At 36.7% G+C, this 22,827-nt stretch overlaps 1 protein-coding gene, 1 long non-coding RNA gene and 1 pseudogene across 7 annotated transcripts in view; 2 read left to right on the forward strand and 1 right to left on the reverse strand.

Annotated features, from left to right (window-relative positions):
* Positions 1-11,552, forward strand: part of LOC105423131 (uncharacterized) — a 39,147-nt gene extending 27,595 nt beyond the window's left edge. For all 5 annotated transcript variants that reach the window (XM_089075567.1, XM_089075564.1, XM_089075568.1 and 2 more), the window contains exons 6-7: positions 5,956-6,041; positions 6,460-11,552. The gene's annotated coding sequence lies outside the window, so the exon portion shown is untranslated. The remainder of the gene's footprint in view (positions 1-5,955; positions 6,042-6,459) is intronic.
* LOC105423132 (uncharacterized) overlaps positions 1-22,827 on the reverse strand; it is a 66,801-nt gene that overhangs the window by 33,321 nt on the left and 10,653 nt on the right. The window lies entirely within an intron of this gene.
* LOC105433497 (small ribosomal subunit protein uS5m-like) lies at positions 15,931-17,731 on the forward strand (annotated as a pseudogene). Its single transcript, XR_016138944.1, has 5 exons — positions 15,931-16,069; positions 16,157-16,488; positions 16,722-16,948; positions 17,087-17,269; positions 17,657-17,731. The product of XR_016138944.1 is annotated as a small ribosomal subunit protein uS5m-like (transcript).

Consider the following 22,827-nt stretch of genomic DNA (forward strand, 5'->3'; position numbering starts at 1 on the left):
AAACCGCGGTCGGCCGTCACGTTTTCGGACGATTACTATCGGCGAACTCCATGCGCTTTCAGATGGTTCTATTACTCCTTCGCGCAGCATGCTGTCTACTTCATCGTCGATCACGCGCTGCATCGCTGGGTTACGCGGTCGGTATCTTTGTTTGATTGGCATCGTGCCTTTCTTCAGGCGGATATGGTGTCGTAGAAGTTCGGTCGGTCCCCGAACCTCCGTGAATTTTCGCATCTCATTTTCCAAAAAGTGATGGAGCTTGATGCTTTCGGTTTCGCCGCATTGTCTAGCGGCGGAGACGCGGCCCGGCGTGAGGTCTTTCCCCTTGCCGAATCGCGGTGGCGTAAGCCTTATATTCGTTTTCCCCCACAGATCTACTCCGATGAGCATTTCGCTTTCTAATTCTGGCAGGATGTGGAAGCGATGCTCAATGATTTGTCCTTCGATCCGTACTGGGAGCTCGACGGTGCCTGGTATTTCTACGGGTGAGCCGTCAGCGAGTTTGGCTTGACTCGCGGAGTCGTCGGGTACGAAACGGAGTTCCTGCATACGACGTGCAGTATCGCGATTGATGAATGAAATTTCGGATCCGGTATCTACCAACGCGATTACTGACTGATTGCAGATCTTGATTTGGAGGTGCGGTCGTGGCGTGAACGTTACTTGCGGGACCGGGGTTCGTTCGCGTGTGTCCCGGCCCCGGCGGCTTTTCCCGCCGGAGGATGGCATTCCCGAGTGAAAACTCCGTCCCGTCCGCATTGTGAGCAGAATTTGCGCGGCGGGCGCTGACAATTAAAGCGCGTATGTCCGCGTTGCTTGCACCGCCAGCAGTGTTCGGCTCGGTTGTATACGGCGGCGGCGATTGGTTTCGTGAGTGCAGGGGCGTCGTGTTTTGCGGTTGTTGTCGTTGTTTTTCGTTGCCGTAAGATATCTTCAAAATCCGCCGCTAATTCTTGGAGGGTCTCGAGATCGGTAGCGTCTTGTCGGCGGATATACATTTTGTACTCGGGATGCATGTTTTCGTAAATTTGCTCCGCCTGCGCGGTCGTTGTAAACCCCCCGGCGCGACGCATCATGGTCTCTACTTCGCTGGCGTACTTATGAAATTTTTCGTCAGTTTTTTGTGCGCGACCGGCGATATCCTTCAGTAATTGATTGCGGTAACGGCGTGGACAAAATTGTGTTCGAAAGGCATCGCAAAATTGTTCCCACGTACTCCACTTGTGTCGTCGATTTCGATACCACGAGAGTGCTTCCCCTCTCAGTAGTTCTGGTAAACCGAGTATAAGATGCTGACCGTTGTATCCGTACGCGAGACTTAATTCCTCGATCCGCTCCAAAAAAGCCCACGGATCCTTACCATCGAAGTGGCAGCTCCATTTTCTAATTTGATTAATGGTTTTCGCGATGGCTTGCCGTTTCGTAACTTAACCTTTCCATTTTGCCGTCTCCTAACCATCCGCCCGTCCTCTCCCCTCCCCCCCCTCGTGCCTTTTTCCTCGCTCCTCCGCCATCTCCCTTCCCCAAGCTTTTCGATCAAACACGCATGATTCCTCCGAGAATCGAAGACCTGCTCCGAATCGCCATGTCCCTCCTTTCGTCTTCTTCCAAACCATCGAGGGCCAAACTCGCGGCCCTCAGGATATTCTCCATTTTAGAACATGATGATAATTCAAGACATGAGCGACCGTACCGTATCCTGAGCACGGAGACTAATTGGATCGCTTAATTATTTTTTCCGAGGAGCGTTCATTCCACCCCTTCGTAATAACGCGCTATGCTCGCGAAGGGATGGACAAACTTCGTCTCGCGAGATGAATTTAGGCTATACACTTGTGACATTTTCTCAATCCACTTATCGCGCCCTTCGACTCTAACGAGGCGTTCTTCTCCGTCAAACGTATTCGCGATTCGAAGAACCATCGGCGCCACACCTCGATGCGATTCGGGAACTTAGCTATGTGTGGTAATCATCGATATACACGAGATCTGGGTGATGGATCGGCGATTTCTTGGGCGGCGCAGATGGCGAGGTACCTTTCCCAGAAGCGTCCCGCTTCCTGGCCGGCTTCCTGGTTTTGCGTTTCTGCATGTTCTGCATGAGGGGCGTATCTACCCCGCAGCTTCGTCTCCGCCTGCCCTTCCTCCTACTGTCGATGATTCTCCTTAGAGCTCGCTTTCTTCTCGTTCTCTCTCTCTCTCTCTCTCTCTCTCTCTCTCCCCCTCTCCCTCTCTCTCCCGGCTAGTGACGTCTTCGCGCGTACGCGCGCCTTTGTTCCGGCGCGCGGTTCTTTGTGAATTTCATATAATCAGCTTTACGAGACCGTGTGCGCTGTCCCGTGGCCCTGTTCACATTTTCTAGGATGCTACACGACCCATTATTTTTAGGTGCTGTCCGCCGCCAAGGAACCGACACGGTTCCGCACGTAATACGCGCGTGCTGTAACCGCGCGTATGTTTTTTCCGCCACGGTATCATCATTCGCCCGTATTTTCGGCGCACGTTTAATGATAAATGCAGTCGTTTGTTTCACGCGTCAGGCTGACATCGAACACAGTTTGCGTATCAGACAAATAAATTTCGGAACCGTAGTTGCATAAGCGACAGCACGACAATATTACACACAAATAATCGACGAGAATGACCGAGAATGATAAAACTGACAAATATTGAGAATTTTTCATCAACCTGCGACGGATATCCTGCAACAATTTCCGAAGATTGATTTCTTTGTACGAAATTTATTTAATTTATGTATATGTGCGCATATGTTCGCCGTTCACGCCCACATTTATTTATGCGTTGCATGTGGCCGCAGCGATTTTTATGATGGTCTAACGTGTGAATGGCACGTTTGAGAGAGCGCGATGTCTTCTCATCGCCCGCGTCTTCTATCTTGTGACACTTGAATGCTGCGACGTGCGAGGAATCCTTTCATTTAGAAGAGAACGGCCACTCTCGACGATGGGCGTCGTCTCCACCTTTTTTTTTTACTCTCTTCCCCGCCGAAAACTGTTTCCAATTAATCTATATAATTTCCGTAATGACATTTCCGTAATGGTGTGTCACGCGTGGCCCGCTGGCCCCTGTTCGCCATACTCGTGAAACGCGAACGCGAATTTCGGCCAATTCATTGACTGTGTCAACATAGAATTATGTTAGAACTTATTATTATTGTTAAACTCGCGCGCGTGCAATAACGTCGTTGCTGTTAAGGACCGATGATGTCACGGTGAGTTGCTGAAGAGAACGTTGCCGCATCTCTTTTCCGGATTGAACAAAGAGAAATTTCCTAGAAATTACCGAACGAAAAAACCAACTAACGCTTTCACTTGGAAGCGATCGTCATTAATAGGAAACGCAATTTCTTCGGCTTCACAATGAGTTTCTTGCTACATCGGGATGAGGTTCAAAGACGGTGCCATGGCTGATTCGTCTAATTTTAGTCACTCGTAGTTCTAATGACAAAACGAGCAAAAGAGTTATTCTGATTTTTATCAGTACAGCCGCATTGTACGGGACATTTGCATGCGCGCCGAATGGCAAATATTCGGTTATTTTTATTCTTCCCGCGTTACAAAAAATTTTTGAAAAATGCATTATCATGCACCATTTCATAGGATGACATATCTGTATAGTATATACATCTTTATATCAGATTTGAAACATGGCAATATTTAATTATTTAGACAGAAGAAAAATTAGTTTGAAATCAAAGTTTAAAAGACTATATTTTCATATAATCAAAATTAAGATTTTTAGAGAAGATTATAATATTCTTAATTATATATGAAAACATTTTTCTTAATAATTTAAGATTAATTTTTTTCTGTGTACTTCTTTTCTTCTTGGGGATTCTCGGGGATATTTCTCTTAAATGTCTAGCATTGGTTATTACTTGGTTATTATAAAACGTCTCTATTTCTGTGTCGCTCGGTTTTGCAGGATAGCGTCGATCGGTTTTGTCAGGATTCGGTACGAGAAATAAATTATCGAGTCTTTTGATATTTCTATGTTTATATTTACAACGCTGACTGGCTGGGTTTATATTTACAATATTTACAGATTATCTCGCCGTTGATACGGCGAAAAGACGTGCGGTTTCCACGTATTGTATACGCTTGTTTTTGCTCGCGGTCGGTTCTCCGGATTTCGTCGCGTTCTTCGGTAGGCGCGGCGCGGGCGCGACGGTGCGCGGGGATCTCGGCCGGCGTGTTTTGACGGATCAGCTGTGAGTGTTGATATGACGGATCAGCTGTGTGCAAGGTTTATGACGGCTTGAATGCAGGAAGCTCCCTGCCTTTCGGTCGTCAAAGGAAGATGCGCACAAGGGCTTTCTCTGTGGAGCCCAGGTTGAGAAGCTCCTCAACCTGTGAGTTACTTGTGCGCTGGTGGATAGTTTTCGAGGAGCGATCGGCCAGAAGCTCCTGGCACGATAGGTAGCACCCTAGATCGCTTTCTTGGAGAGGATTCGGAATATCGAGAGCAGTGTCGGACTGGTCACTGTCTCGCTGGGAATCGGTCTCGTTTATCTCCCGGACTCGCTTAATATACCCGAGCCGGCCATCGGTCGGGTTTCGTCGGGAACGGGTCGGCCGGACTCGGGTCGGGGTAGTTTCCGGGGGATGTCTCGTCGGAATATCCGCGATAATTCGCCGAACGCGCTCGGGAATTCCGCGAGGATGTTCGGTGGTGCGGTCGGTAGCGGGGCCGGCGGTGGTGGCCTCTCCGTGTGTTTATGATTTCACGCGGTGCGCACGTGAAGCCGCGTGATCATCGCTTTTGCCGCGTCCGCTGTTCGACGGGCTTTTCTCGACGGTGGGATCGCGGACGGATCGCCGTGTCGGCGCCCCGACGGTTGATCGGTCGGGGACTCTCACTGTTATTAATTACTCGTAATTGAGGGGGGTGCGTCGGGTGTCGTTACAACTTGGTTAATAACAATTTAACAGAAGATGACATTACATTATTTTAATGTGTCGTTTATATATTAGGAAGCAAAAAAATTACCAAATGTGATAAAAAAATTCGAATTAAACTTTCAGATTTGGCATAATAGAAAATATGCGAGCGACGTTAGAAACACACGTGACAAAGATCGTTTGCTACCCGCGATCGGTTATTCGCGTTCGCGCGTAGCGAAAAGGCCGAACCGGCGGTTGTAAATGATACTTTGGGCGCAAGTTAATCGGGCTGGATGGAAAGTGTATTAGAGCCCGTGGAGCCCGAGGTTTGGCCTTGCACGCGCCAACAATCTCGAAGGCATTGGCCTAATGCTCCATCATGAATCGTCCGCCTTAAGTCTGAACTTTGTTTTCTTCTTGCCGACTAATGGCGAAGCGCGGCTGCGCGCGGATACAAAAACTACATGTATATGAGAGAGAAAAAGTGTGTGTGTGTGTGTGTGTGTGTGTGTGTGTGTGTGTGTGTGTGTGTGTGTGTGTATGTCTCTAAGAAAGAGAAAGAAAAAAGAAGCTAGATTGCGCAATCTGCATTCACGCTTCCTTCCACGAAGATTTCGCCACGGTATTACACGCGGTATTACATTCGTAGAACACTATGATTAACTCATAGGTTTACATATCAATTAAATTAAGCAATCATGAAAAAATTCTATCTTCGCTAAAAAAAAAATTATCTTTCTTTACGCTGTTTTGTTGTTTTGTAACACTGATCTATGTCATAATGAAACAATTTTATGCGAAATATCTTTTTGTATTTATTAATATTTTAAGTCCCGCGTTATATATGTAGAAGTAACGCTTGTATTTTTTGAAAACTATGATACTTGCGCATGTTTATAAATATAAGCATGCGCATTTATGAATAAAAAAAATTTTGCGCAAATACGAGTAATACGATCCGCGTATGATCGCAGGATTTATCAAATTAAATTTGTTAAACGAAGGATTTTTTCAAATTTAAATTTATTAAACGGAGATTTCTATTTTTCAGCCGATAGTAGATTGAAGTGTCCCTTCTGCGAGAGACTGTATGGCTTCGAGTCGAATCTGCGCGCCCACGTGCGGCACCGTCATCAGGTAGAGTTGCCATCCATCCTCTTTTCCCCGGACACTGTCCTCTTTTTTGAAAGCGTCCGGGGTTTCAAGAAATCTTCTAAATATTTTGTTTTGATTCCTCTCGCATTACTCTGCATTACCAAATAGCACAGATATCACATAAAAGAATTAAAATTTTTTAATTTTAATACCTAATAAAACTTAAATTAAACCTGTAATAAAACTTTTTATTTTAAATCAAAATAGTCTGTATTTATTTAGTATTCAGTTCAAATTTTTCTTTGCTCTGAATGCTAACAAATAATTAGATGTGAAATAATAATTCATTTACTGTTCTGATCAATTTTATTAATTTAAGTGCATTTTTGTCCAGGGTTGCAAATGTCCGGGGTTTTTGGCTTGTAAGTCCTAATTTTGAAAATTTTAATATGGTAACCAGATATCACCGGATGCCGTATTGCTTGCGAACGTTCACCAGGAACAACACCGTCAGGCGGCGGGAACACAAGACCGAGATGAATCTGAAAGCCTTCCATAAGCAGTCCAATCATTCGGTTTCGAACATCGTGTCCCAGTAACAACATCTTCAGCGTCGCTGTCGTCCTCCCCATCGCCACTGCGGTCGCCGTCGCGGCTCGCGCGCAGTGGTAACGGAAGCAACGATCCCGGTGACCATTTCGCCAGAGCCGGCCGCGAGATCGAGCCGCGGTTAGAGCATACGAGACGAGAGGAGAGGCTGCAGTTAGGTACCTTCGTTTACTCTTCGTCGTCGTCAGCGAACGCCGTCCCGGTTCCTTGTCACGCGAAGACGATATCGCAATGCGTGCGCGTCTGGAATCGTCGAGAAATCGTAAGCACGAGGAGCACGATTATGAAGATTCGTACAGTGGAAGAGACATGGAAGATACATAGAAGAGGCACGGAACACAACGATGCGCACGGCGTCTCAGGCACACTCGCGAAAACGCTGCGAATCACAAAGCTAGTTAATGAAAGTGCAACGGTCAAGTAAGGATTATTAATTAGGAGCTTTTTAAACGAGACGAGAGATATAGCGAGAGCTTTGAGCGGCGAATGACGCATAAACACGTACACGCAGTTGTAGCGCAAGCGAGTGCGAGACGAGAGAACCAATGCAAACTCAGGTAAACACAAACCAATCGCGACACACACACACACACACACACACACACACACACACACACACACACACACACACACACAAGGCGCCAAGAGAAGAACGCTCTGCCTTTTGATAGTTCAACATTACCATTAAATCGGATTACTCGCCGTCGCATTTTAACCGTTAACCGATTTACCTATTTCTGGTACTACTTATCGTTATTGAGAAGTCGAGCCTACAGGACGCTCCGACGGATGATATCTATTCAAAACGTTACATTACGCGCGCACCAGTGCCAAAGACAAGACGCTTTTTTATTCTGGAGTAATCACACAGTCAATTTTCAGTTTCGCCTTTTTGTACATCCGCGTACACGCACTCCACTATTATAATAATGATAAGAATAATAATAGTAATAATATCGCGGTGGGACAACACATACATCTGAAATCATGCCGAGACGACACCCGACGAAGTACACATCTTTTATACAGTTACGATTTTATATAACGTTTACGAGATTATACTGCGATTTTAGAGCGGATGACTGTCGTGCGATTTTGGCCGCGGAAAAGCTCGCAACTTGCTCGCGCGCAAGATATTTCTTGGCGAATACGCGCATAGAGAACAAGTAGAACAAATTGACCGAGCAATAATCACGTTTATACATTGTAAACGTCGACGTCGATCTTTCCGAGAGGAAAACGAGCGCATTCGCCACGGAAGTTCGACGCGGCGGCACGGCGGCGGCGTCACGCGGCAAAACGATCATTATCATTTTGTTACCTGTTTACAATATTTAAAATGCGGACTTTTCCGGAGCAAGTCGCGTACCGTGAATATATAGTATAGCCATCGATCACACACGTGAAAAACAGTGCGCGTGGATTTACGCGCGAAATAGTTGCTATCCCGATTGTATGAGATGTGATCAATGCAATAGATTTATATTACCTATATGAATAGATATATAGAGATATACTCAAGCACTCACGATATTACTTCATTTGTTACAGTATTTACACTTTGTACAGATTAATCTGTTTTATTTTTTTCCGTTTTTTTTTATTTGTTCTCCCTTTCGTTTTTTCTGTTTTTTTTTTGTTTGCAGAAAGTTTTAAACGGTTATTCTCACAACGATACTCGTCTACCGTAAGTTATCAGAGACGATATAGAGAATTATTTAGTATTTAAAGCGCGTCGTGCGCGAGCGGAATACAATAATACACGGGATAGAGACTGAGGGGAATCCATTTTTTTTCTTTTCATTTTTCCTTTTGTTTTTTTTTCCTTCTTTTCTTTTTCTTCTTTTTTTTTATCCTTAATACTATTTTAATAGTCAACATGCCAAATACGTGAGCACTCGTCGCACACGCGCGCGCATTAACTCTGCCAAAAGTACATAACAGTACTACCTCATCATTTTGCAATGCATTACACATACAGGGAACACAATTGCGATATATTATACAGTATAATAAAATCTGTACATTCTGTACAGCCGCTACTACTATTATTACTACTACTACTACTACTACTACTACTACTACTACTTTGTCCGGTTAATGTCGGAGCAGTACTCCTGCCATTGCAATCCTGTTGCAGGGTAACGCAAAAATCGTGGATCTCGGAGCTCATAGAAACGTTTAACGTTTTTCTTATCATTCAAAATTGTTATCGCTTCGTTCACATCATAAATCCACACTAGTCCAGCGTTCCAGTATCCAGGAAAAATCCAGTATTTTTCCGCCGTAATCATTCCCGTTTGATCGGATGGGAATTTATTCCCATGGGTGAGAAGCTTCGGGATCCTCGATCCACGCACGTGATGTCTATCTGTACGTAAAATAGATCCGTTTTTCTTGTCGCGAGGGTGCATTATTAAAATAGCAACATGTACGAGGGTAATCTGAAAAGTTTTGAGCCTTAACATGAAGATGACGTTACTCGTCAAAATCATTCTAGTACTACAATAGTATATGCTTTGAAAGACTTTTGTGAAAATTTCAGCCATTTTGGACGCTCAGTTGTTGTTTGACAGTCATTTGTGTCAGTCGATGTCAGTGTTTTTGTAAAAATGAAAAAAATTGAATATCGTGCCGTGATTAAATTCTTACATTTGAAAGGCAATACGCCTGCGTAAATTAAAATCATTGGACGCTGTTTACGGGGACTCTGCCCCATCATTTGCCACCGTAAAAAGATAGGCAGCTGAATTTAAACGTAGTCGTACCATAGCTTGGCTGATGATGAGCGTTCGGGACGGCCAAAAACTGCGACCACCGCTGATAACATCGAAAACGTTCACCAAATGGTACTGGACAACCGTCGAATCAAGATTAGAGAGATAACAGAGGCTATGGGCAAATCGAAAGAACGCGTTTGTCATATATTGACTGAAGAATTGGATATGCGTAAGCTATTCGCGTTGGGTGCCGCGCTTGCTTTGGACCAAAAACGAATTCGAATGAACATTTCCAAGACCCTGTTAGAGTGGTTCAAGCGAAACGAGTCAGATTTTTTGCATCGATTCATAACTGTAGATGAAACTTGGATCCACCACTACACTCCAGAGACAAAAGAACAGTCAAAACAACAAAGGGTGACCCTGCTCCGAAAAAGGTGAGACGGTTCCGGATCAGCTGGGAAGGTAATGACGACTGTTTTTTGGGATAGTCACGGAATTATGTGTATCGACTATCTTGAAAAAGGTAAAACAATAACGGGAGCGTATTACGCATCATTACTTGATAAGCTGAAGGCAGAAATGGTAAAAAAATGGCCGCATTTGAAGAAGAAGAAAGTGCTGTTTCATCAAGATAACGCACCTGCTCACACTTCGGCGGTCGCCATGGTCAAAATTCACGAACTATACTTCGAATTGGTTGACCATCCGTATTCATCAGATCTGGCCCCCAGCGACTTTTTCCTGTTTCCTAAGCTTAAAGTTTCGCTTGGAGAACAGAAATTTTCATTGAACGAGGAGGTCATCGCATACGTAAACGCCTATTTTGCGGAGCAAGACGCCAACTATTATTTGAAGGGGTTAAAGAGATTAGAGCATCGATGGGAAAAGTGTATCGACTTAAAAGGAGATTATGTTGAAAAATAAAACTATATTTGACCGAAAAAATACTTGTTTCTATGTTAGATTCAAAACTTTTCAGACTACCTTCGTATGTACAACTATGAAGCCGTAAGTGAGTGAGCGCGAGAGCGAGCGAGTACGTGCACATTTGCGTAAATAGCCGTAAATGCGTGTGCAAAGCGATTCGCGAGAGGGAGGAAGAACAATTATTATGTGTCGTGATCCGTTGTCGAAATTGCGACGTGAAATCGCCCGGCTTGTCTCGGACACGCCGCCGGGCGATCGCGATTGGTCGCATCATTTTCGCGGATGAAGTGAGAGAGAGAGAGAGAGAGAGAGAGAGAGAGAGAGAGAGAGAGAGATGAAAAAAAAGCGTATATAGATCGCCGAAGAAATCGGCAAGATCAGCACCGATGCGCTGACAAACGCGAAAGAAAAAATTGTAGTGGAGGAGAGCGAAAATTATTTAGATGTAGGTGACATCGAGTGTCTCGAGGGAGTGCAAAGAGAAATTAATTGGGGATGGGATTGATGATGCTGAACGACGGAGATTACATAATCATAGGGAAGTTAATTCCTGGCGGAAAAACCGCGGGAAAAGGATATTCAAAGATGTTATGTGTCGTTTACGTATGTGATGATAGGAACATACACATACGCGCACAAGCGTTTTCACTGCTACATAACAGATTCTATTTAGTAATACGATAGTATATATATATATATATATATATAAAATATGTCGTAGTATATATAATCGAGAAATTTCATCGTTATTTAAAACGGGGCATTCTATGTATATTTTTATTAGATGTACAAAAAAGTTCTGAGCTTTTTTTGTAAAATTCAATCTTTATTAAAAAACGAACAAAAAAATATTAATCAGCAAAATATTCCCCGTTTGCATCAACGACCTTTTGCCATCTTTCGGGTAGCTTGTAAATTCCTTGACGATAGAAGCTCACCGGCTTCGAAGCGATAAAGTCATCAATGCATTTTCGTATCTCTTCAAATCTCACGAAATGTGTATCAGCCAAATGATGCTGCAGCGACCGGAATAGGTAGTAATCGGAAGGCGCCATGTCTGGACTATACGCCGCGTGCGAGAGAAGTTCCCAGCCTAACGCAAAGATATGGTCCTGAGTCGCTTTCGCAACATGTGGTCGAGCATTGTCATGAAGCAAGATCACTTTACGACGTCCTTGGCCAGTAAATTCTTTTAATGCATCGCTCAAATTGGTCAGTTGTTGTTGGTCTGCCGTGATTGTTTCACCCGATTGTAACAATTCGTAATACAACACATCTTTCCAATCCCACCAGATACAGAACAAAACCTTCTTGGCGTGGATATTGGGCTTTGGCGTCGATGTCGAAGGTTGACCAGGGTCAACCCATGATTTTCTACATTTAGGGTTATCATAAAGAATCCACTTTTCATCGCCTGTAACGATTTTGTGCAGAAAATCTTTTTTCCGGAACTTTGAAAGCAAAGTGAGTGAAGTGTCACGCCGACGATTTTTGTTGTCTTCGGGCAATTCATGCGGAACCCATCTGCCTTCCTTCTGAACCTTTCCCATCGTATGTAAACGTACGGAAATGGTTTGCTGCGTAACGCCAAGCTGTTCTGCAAGCTCCTTTTCAGTTTGCGTAGAGTTTATATCCAGCAGTGCTTGCAATTCGTCCGTTTCAATCTTTTGAGAGCGTCCAGCATGCGATTCATCTTCAAGACTGAAATCTCCTTGGCGAAATTTTTGATACCATCTTTTACATGTAGTATGACTTACAGCGTTCTCTCCATATGCAGCACAAATCATTGCAGTGGCTTCAGTAGCATTTTTCTTCAGATGAAACGCGAAGTGAATGGAAAATCGAATATGCTCTTTTGTTATTGCCATCGAACACTATTGATTTTTGAGTTATTTATGTGCATCAAACGCCAAACCGTATGCATATTAGAAGGCCAAATGTCAACGCTTTAAAACCGCAAAAGGGCGGGAAGATATATAAAATTTAAATTGTTATTTCAGTTGTATAAAATCTAAAGCTCAGAACTTTTTTGTACACCTAATATATAATTCTATATATTCTTATATATACGTATATACATATATATATATATATATATATATATATATATATATATATATATATAATTCTCGAATACACCCCCGTATGGAAAGGAATTATTGAGAACTATTGAGACCTATACAGATTTCTATAATTACCATTCAATTTCTGTAGTAACTTGAGTAGTAACTATTGACGATTACATGCATAAATAATAATTGAATAGTAACTGCGTCTATAGACGCCGATAGTTGGTTTTCAGAATTATTCGCCAATAGTTGCAGTTACTATTCATACACGTAGTCGGCAATAGTTACTTTTCAGAACTATTTGCCAATAGTCGCAGTTACTATTCAATTACTATTCATGCATGTAATCGCCAATAGTTACTACTCAAGTTACAGAAATTGAATGGTAACTATAGAAATCTGAATAGTTCTCAATAGTTCCTTTCCATACGAGCTATGACGTATTAATGACGTCATATGTGCTATTAGAACGTTTCGAAATGCCAAGTGGATAAAACAACGTTCCAAACAATTCGAAGCATTTGTAGCGCTAAGTGGATCCACTCAAAATCTATGCTGTTAGCTATCAGTTAGCTATCAGTTATTGCTATTAATCATTGTTATTTCAAGTGTTCACAACACCCAGTAAACGAAAATAAATTAAAATAGATTGAAGAGAATTCATTTCATTGTTCGCAAATACGTACTTCTGAAAATATGAATCCATTTCAATATCTAGGCAATAATTTCGGACACTTATTATAAAAATTGTTTGAAACAAAACATTTTCTGACATTTTCTGTTATTTTACAACGTTTTTTCATTTAAGAGTCAGCAGGAGTGACGGGCTAACTCCGACTTGATCTAAAATGATTATCTACTCCTTATTTACAGTACAGATATGTATACTCAATTATATTTATATAATATTATATATTTATAGTTAAGATAATTTCTTTTATAATTACGAAGCTACCTACAGAACCAATTTTGCAATTTAGCTCTTAAATAATTAAAATAAATGTAACTATCTGCTCCTTAGTCTCCGATAGCAAAATAGATTTTGAGCAGAGCCTGCTATCAATATTTGACGGCAAAAAGGCAACAAATTGCACACAGAGTTTGTAATATCAAACGATGTGAGCAAACTGCCCTCAAAAATAGGACAAAGCCTGCTGATATGCTATGCCAGCAGATTGCTAGCAAAAACCGAGCATAGCCTGTTAGCAACATTTGATGGCAAAAAGGCAACAAATTGAATACAGTCTGTAATATTAGACGATGTAAGCAAACTGTCCTCAAAAATATGACAAAACTTATTGATATGCTATGCAGCAGATTGGCAGCAAAAACCGAGCAGAGCCTGTCATTACACTGTTATTTAAATTGACGTCCTTTTAAATGCCATTCTAATCTCTCTCTCTCTCTCTCTCTCTCTCTCTCTCTCTCTCTCTCTCTCTCTCTCTCTCCTCCCCATATATATATATAAAACAAATTACTTTATTTAGAAAATTTAAGGAAGGAAGATATTTGATAACTTTTGTAAATAAGATAAGGCCAAATCTTTATAATTTAAATGAATCTCTCAGTAGGAAAAATTATAGATAGAACCAGATGTAAATATGGTGAAGTGGGAAATATAGATTGTCTTATTTGACAATGTAATAAATACAACAAGTATAGGTTAAGTAATGTTTTAAAAAACAGAAATATATTAAAGAAGTAGTATATTTTTATGAATAATAGAGAAAAAGAAATGCGGTAAAAATGTACAAGTTTATAAAGAAGATTGGAAGAATTATATAAAGATTAAAGAAATGAAGTAGGAATAGTAAAACAAATGAGTATATGAGGTAGAAAGAAAAACAATTTGCCAATTAATAGTAACGAAAAAACGAAATTTATTTATTCAGGTTTCGAAAAACAAAATAATATTGTATTGTGTTATATTTAATATTTTATATTAAAATAATAATAACAATAATAACAATAATGTAATATAATAATATCAGAATATAATATTATAATAATACTTTTTTTACATTTAAATAATAAATAATATCGTAATAACAAATGCTTTATAAATAATTACTATGAGAAGAATAAGGAACTCAATGAGAACAAAACAAATATATTTTTTTAAAAACATAAAATAAGACCATAAACATAAGAATATTAAATAATTTCACTGTTTGTTAATTAACATATATTACATATCAATAACATATGGCAATTATTAATAATACATCTACTTATTATATAAAAGAAATATAATACATTTGTTGTACAGTACATACAATCAAACCATATAATAACTTTGAAAAAGAAAAACAAGTCTTAAAACAAAAAGAAAAACATAATTATAGACACGTATACTTATAAGGAAAAATAATTAATAAATAATTAATAAATAATTAATAAATTTGTATAGCTAAGAATTTTGTGTATTAATATATATCAGAAATAATAAATACATAACGCACAAAATGAAAATAAAAATAAAAATAACTGCAGTTTGTAGTACGCGCAAAACAAATTGAACAAAAAATAACATTTAAAAAAATACAAAACATTAAATAATCTTTAATTACGCATATTTTTGTTTCTAATAATGTACATATAAAGTTACTCATATCCTAACGCCCTAATCTTCTCTAATTCCGAAGCATATTTATTAATTCCCTAGATTTCCGCCTTTCCGCCACCAAGGTACATGGCAAAAAAGTTCAAACAAATGTGAAAAATTTCACATTTTCACGTTTGAGAGAGTTGATCCCGCAAAATCGTATATGATCGTAAGTTCACGTGAAACTTTTCACATTTCCGCCCTAGGGAAAAAGTTACATGATTGACCCCCTAGAGTGAATATACGTCATAGTCAACACATTACTTGGGGTATTTTAACCAATCTAAAAACTGCGGTATTTGGCGGTATTTTATTAACACTATAGAACAGCAATGCGTGCGCAATTTTGTGCGCATGCGTGCACATGACTGGTAAAAAATGGAGTAGCAAAATGGAATAAGAAGCTGTACGCTAATTTTTCCCGTATAAGTGTCGGTCCATAAGTGTCGGTCCACAATAGGTGATTTAAGCTTTAAGAAGTAAGAAATTGACCAATTATAATCGAATATGAAAAGAATAATCGACTATGATTGGTCAATTTCTTACGACTTAAAGATTAAATACTTATTGTGGGCCGACACTAATAGGTGATTTAAGCTTTAAGAAGTAAGAAATTGACCAATTATAATCGAATATGAAAAGAATAATCGACTATGATTGGTCAATTTCTTACGACATAAAGATTAAATACTTATTGTGGATCGACACTAAGCTATACGAAAGACAGAAAGAAGATCCAACAGCCTCGAGATTTAGGTCTTGTCTTTTAACTTTATCATTATCATTTATTCTATCAAAGGAATTAAAAATGGCCTCGATTCGAATATTACATATTTCGGAAATTCATTTTCAGAAATTTTGCAAAGATGACAAAGATTATCGCATGTATAAGCAATGAAACGGTGCGATAAGCAATAGTGCGGAATACGCGAACGAAACATCATTTCTATACAGAATATTATATAACTTGCACAAATATTTAATCGAATTAATTTTTAATACGACTTATTTGTGAATGTACATTAAGGAAGTTATATTTTTTCAGATGCACAAAATGTGTGTACTGTCAGTCACATCTGTTGAAAATACATATTCCTCTGATATGTGATACGAAGAATTCAACATTTTTTGTAAATAGTAAGTGAAATTTTAGTGTAAGATTTTAAATAAACTTATAGAAAATAATTAAATAGTATCTTAATAGTATCTTATTGCATTTTTTAGAATCTGCAGATGAATTATAGAAAGCTATGACGACTGTCAGTAATGCAGGAAGACATAGAGGTAGAATGAAAGGATTAGCAAGAAAAAGGGATTTAAATAGAGGTCCAATTATTGATGTAAAAAAATTCTAATACAATTTCCTGCATTCAAAGGAAAGATGCTTGTTCAACAACAGAGGTTACCTTTAGATTCTAAAAGAGAGAAGTTTGCAAAACTATAGCAAAAGTACCAGATTAAACCAAAACGGATCAAATTATCATCATTGAAACATGATTGGACAAGCCTTCAAATGAGTGACAGAAAGATTGGACTTCCTTTTCTTATTGAAGAAGGTTTTTAATATATTTAGTAACTGTTACAAATATATACACATGTATGTATAATGTATATATATATATGTTTCTTATACACATGCGCGCGGTAAATGTGTATATGTGTAATATTATATTGTAGTCAATATGATAATAAAAATTACATAATTTTTGAATGTAATGCTCTAATAATTTACTTTATAATTTATAGTAATGGTAACAAAGTCTTGTACTGCAATATATCTATCTTACAGATACCTCTGATGATTTTGAAACTTGGGTTTTAAAAAGCAAATTAGTCAGCTGTATGACTGATTTGAGACACAAGAATCGCATTAGTGTATTTGTTGTAACAGGAAATGGCAATGGTCTGAGTTTGTGCTAGTTAAAGCACCTGTATAAAAAGCAGCTTTAAAGATAGCCAATAACAGAGCAAGTCTAAGATTAATGTACATACTTCTTAGATACAAAGAGCATACTGGTAAGAAATAATGTAATTATGTGATATGCTGGATTGGTATCTCGCTTGTTTTCTTGATTTAATTCTATGAGAATTTAATCTTGTAACAATAGAGATAACTTTTAATAATCTTAATATGACTCAATATGACTGTTTTAGTGTTGCACGACTTTTTCACTCAATTTAGAAACAAAGATATTCGTGAAGAAAATGCATGAAAGGTATGGGCTTGTTTGCCACTATGCGATAAAAGCGTGTTGCAAAGCAATTGGCATTAAGGATATGTATGCCTAAGTAGAAGGAGCGAAAAATGTAAAGGCTTTCTTCATTAGTTTATTGCAGGTATGAATCATACAGGATGTTCAAATGAATTTTTCAAATGAATTTTGCATCGCTTTAATTTACATTGGATAGATAGGAAAGTTCAACAAGTTGAAGTTTGACGAAAAAAATGTGGAGATTGTTTTAACATTAAAGATTAATTACTAGTAATTATAAATAACAGACTATCACTAATCTATTATAAATAAGAGACAATAAATTACGAGCTTATTCAATCAAGTCTTTTAGGAATATACATAAATAATCTATAATAAATTATAATTACAAATTTCAAATAATCAATTTGTGGCATATTTAAAAATTAATTTTTTGAAACTGAATTAAAATTGATTCTTAATTTTAAAGTGATTCAAAATTATCTATCTTTAACCATAATTTCTTCCTTAGTTCATCATGATCAAATGGTATGGCGGCAAGATCTACATTAATTGTAAGCGCGAAATTTACAGCGGTGGTCCATAGATCAAGTAAAACCGATAATTGTACGCAAATTTCTATCAAGCCTACTTCTTGACACAGTCGCAACACTTAATGTACATCATAATGTATCATGCCGATATCTTGACATGAAAATAATAAATCATAGCATATTGAATATTTAAATTATAAGTTAAATTAATAGAGTAATTTAAACGCTCTGTAAAAAAAAGTTTACCTTGAGAGCTTACATATCGCATCACTTCATCTTACTTGTAACATGCATACAAAAATAGAAGGAAATTATGGATGGTTTGCTCCTGTGAATCCTGCTTGTATAGATAAAATTCCAAGTATTTAATAATTTCTTTCGCCTGTAAAAAAATGAGAAATTACCAACAAAGTTTGTTTATGCAAATTTAAAATAATATAAAGTGTTTCAGTATTAATATTATTCTTTAATGTAAGTTTTAATAATGAATTATTATTTTTTCTTTAGTAATTATTGTTATATGATTTATTTAGTTTTATTATCTTTATATTGTAATTATTAATGTAAAATGAAAGTAATGCTGCATCTTCATCTTTCTTACGTGCTTTTCGTCATTATTGCATGAGACCAAAGCTGGTAAGAGCTTCACCGGTTTCAGCAATGATCGTTAAGAGATCAAGACGGTCACTATAGGCTGCAGCAACTCCTGCAACAATATCCCAACGAATTGATAGAAGAGGTCTTTATTGTTCTGACTCCAAACATTTCCAAGTGATTATTCTATAAATGCAGGCGAATCATTTCTTCGTAGTTAATAATGCATTATTATAAAACATATCAGATTGTCTTTGTCATCGTGACTGGCCATCAAGTCATATATATGGTACAATTTCTTTTGATATATTCTTGTATGCAAAACTCTAGTTAATTTAATTAATTTGACAAATTAATTTCATTCAGTAATTAAGAAAAAGAATGTAAATATACAATTTATTATAAATTTATTGTATAGAATAATTCTTAATTACATATCAATGTTTCAGAGGGTAAATCTAGAGCTTGAAATAAAAAATTAAAAAAAATTGTTTTGACTTTTGAATACAATTAAAGCTCCTGTTGGTTCACTGCATCCATCCTGGACTGCGAACGAATTGACGGTAAAAAATTGAGCAGAGCTTGCTGACATAACCTGGCGGCAGATTGGCAGCAAAAATCGCAGAGCAGAGTCTACTATTGCCAGCTATTTAAATTGTGTGTGTGTGTGTATATATATATATATATATATATATATATACACATTATATTATATACACACACACATATATATATATACACATATATATATATATATATATATAAATACACAACAAATACAATGTTATATGTAACGTATATGTTAGTTGTAATTCCTATTCAACAATGTAATTGTTATATAACGCATGTGTTATGTTATTATTAACAGTTATATTATTGAATAGGAAATTACAATTAACATATACATATACATTATATGTAATATTATGTTTTGCTGGCTGTATGTATGTATATATATATATATATATATATATATATATATATATATTTAAATAACTGTGTAATGGCAGGCTCTGCTCGGTTTCTGCTGCCAATCTGCTGACATAGCATGTCAGCAGGTCTTGTCGACAAATCCCGAGCTTAATCTTGCTTAGCTTAGCTTTTCTTGTAGTATTTTAACATAACATAACATCCATAACATGGGTGAAAAGAAATTCATCTCCGATAGCGATCTCTGTAGTCTCCCTGCCGACCCTTAAGTATCTAGCAAACGAGAACGAATTGAATTGAATAAATTTGAATCAAATTTCCGAATCGTGAAAAAGATATTTAATTTTATAGATATTGGATCACAGTATATACTGAACATTGAATTCGTTTTCTATACGTCTAGTTACAATAATGATTCAAAAATAAAAATATGAATCCATTCCCTATGCTTGTAGTTATATCGCAGTATATACAGTAGCGCAACTCTCCCGATTTCAGCATATGTAAAAATGAACTGCATATGCGCGAGGTATGTAACCAATCAGGGCACGGATATTTCGTCTCACTTCTCCTCTATAATTTCTCCATTTGTTAGCTTGAGATGTCTATACAAGCATTTAACGTTCAACAGAAAGTGACGGGAATATACATCTCGTAGGGTTATAAAAACATTAAAATTTTAACTTTAATTGTTAAGTTTTTTTCTTTACTGCTCTTTTCTTGGTTCGTATCGAAATGAATCGATTAGCTGAGGCACAAACTAATATTGATGAGTTGTATGGAAGAAATAAATAAAACATTAATTTAAGAATACTAGAAATTAAGGCATCTTAATTTGTTTAACATTGCATCTGCATTTAAATTTCATGTTTATTATTGTATGTTTATTATTGTATTATTGTATTATCTTTTAATATGACATAGTTTTAATTATATTAATATTTGTCAATATTTGTTTCTTCATTTTCTAAATCTATATTGTTTTGTGTAAGTATGTGATTTATGAACTTTTTATTTCTATTCATTATTTATTTATTTCATTCATTTATTATTTGCATAGTATAATACTTGTTTTATATATTATATAGAGTTAAATTAATAAAGATACACTAACGATATTTAAAAAAAATTTATTAACAATAAATATATTATTTATATATTTACAATATATTTAACATATTGTTTTATCTAATGTATTTTTTCTTTTTACTTTTTTAATTTGCATATTTGCATATACATTATCATATAATATATTACTTTAAATAAATTAATAGTTTTATATAATAAATTTATGTGTTTTTTTAAATAATTTGTAACTTTTTTGTTTCAGATATAAATTGCTAATTAGTTATTAACAATCATTATTAATTTTGTTAATTAACTTTTATTTTTAGAAAAGCCATGTATAATTTTATTTGTGTAATACGACAATACATAATATAATATAGCAATACAAATTGATAAAATATAAAATAAAATTTATCTAAAATTATTTTTTTATATTTAAAATTTAACTTTATTTCTGTATGTATATTTCATTGAAGAATATATAATGAAATAAATACCAAGAAATAAATTTCATGCGCCTATGTATATTTCTATTCTAAACGTACACTGTGCATGTACAAGTTAGAAAGAGAAATAAAGTTATAATAAAAAGAGGAATGAGGCAGAATATCTGATTGGTTACATACCTCGCTCACGCATGCGCAATTCATTTTAACATATGCTAACATCAAAGGCACCGACGGAGAGTTGCGCTACGGTGCGTTCCGTTGCACGCATGGATCGCATGAGATGATAGCGCATTACATGAGCGCATTGGCTCGTTCCCTTTTTTCCTGCGCATAGAAAAACAGACTTATGCACACTGGGATATGGATTATTGTAAATAAACATGGCGGACAAAATGCCGGCTGATAATATACTCAATATATATTTTTATTGGAATTCAATATGGCTATAAAATCTTCTTCATATAATTTTTTACGATATTAGCACTTATTGTCTAGCAGTTATTGCCGCTTGAAGTTCGGCAGTTACATCGAATATCCACAATTCATTGTCAACATAAACTTACAACTTTTTAAGAGACATCTTTTCCACCTAAGCGCATGGACTACGCATGGATTACGCACGACCTCGAGAGCTGAAGCTGAAGCAGCCTATGCGTTCTCATGTACCGCTGCGCGGTATGATAGGGGAAATTGTTTTTATACGCGCATGAACTGCGCATGGAATGAAACGGAACGACCTCATTCATTCTCCATGCGCATCATGCGTGCAACGGTACGTACCCCTACTATATATATCGTGATATATACAAAACTCGTGGACTCGAGTGGATAATAAAAGCAAATGGCCAATCTACAATTATGAATTGAAACGGATTGGTAGCAAGTTTGATTTTGATAATCATTAGATGAGATAAAAAGCAAATGGTTAATCTGTATTTACGGATTCAAATGGATTGATCGCACGTTTCATTTCTCATCGCACATTGGATGAGATACAAAAAGTAAATAGCCAATCTAAGTAAATAGCCAATCTTCAAGTGAATCACTAATTATAGATTGACTATTTACTTTTGATAATGAACCACGGATAGAAAATAAATATAAAATTGAAAAATAGATTCAAAAAATCCAAAAACTTCATTTGACATCACTTTAATGAATAATTTTTCAATATTTTCCAATTATTTTTCGTTTGCTGGGTAAGTATGATCTTGACTATATGTGATCATTTATAGCAAAAGACAGGCTACAATTGTATGTAATGAAAAATATATGCTGTCAGTTAAGAAAATCAAGATATATTTGAAATGACCTTAATGATTCCACTCCAAAAAAATTAACATCATCAGATAATGTCCTCTTCGATAAACGTCGCTGAAAAATAAAGATTTCATATTTCTCGTTCAGTTTCAGGAATATTAAATTATAACATTTTTAGTGAGACACTCTGTATAAATACTATACTTAAATGTATAATCAGTAAATTAATACAATAAGAGCTAACATTAAGTGTTTAAAATGAGTATATTTAACAAAACAATTTGTATTCGTTTCGATCTTAAATTTGAATCCTTTTAAATATAATACAACAGAATAATACAAATTGTTACAAATATAATAAATTAGAATGGAACAAAAAACAGAGGTCTATAATTAATAGTCAAAAAGATAAAATATTGTGCAGGGCATAATCAAAACATGTTGCATATTTTTTATATTATATTTTTAGATTTATATTGCTAAAAGATATATCTTTTCATAAAAAATACAAAACATCTTAAAACATGATAAAATATTTAGAAGTTTAAAAATCTTTTAAGTCATTAGCATTATATTTTTTAATGCTTCTGAAATGTTGCTGTATGTTAATATCATACTGTAATATCATACTGTAATGTTATATATCTACAAGTTTCTGTTATATTGCATTGTATCCAGCACATTCAACATTCGGAAATAGATTAAAATGAATTGAAAATTTCTAATCCATTTTAATTCATTTCAATACCTTTTAGATTGAAAGAATAAGAAGCACTTTCTTTCAATTCCGTTTCATGGATTAAAATGAATTGCACACATAACTTTCTTTTGGAAGAATAGGAATCCCG

This window comes from Pogonomyrmex barbatus, unplaced genomic scaffold (genome assembly GCF_055798465.1).
Source record: "Pogonomyrmex barbatus isolate J1 unplaced genomic scaffold, ASM5579846v1 scaffold19, whole genome shotgun sequence".
NCBI lineage: Eukaryota > Metazoa > Arthropoda > Insecta > Hymenoptera > Formicidae > Pogonomyrmex > Pogonomyrmex barbatus.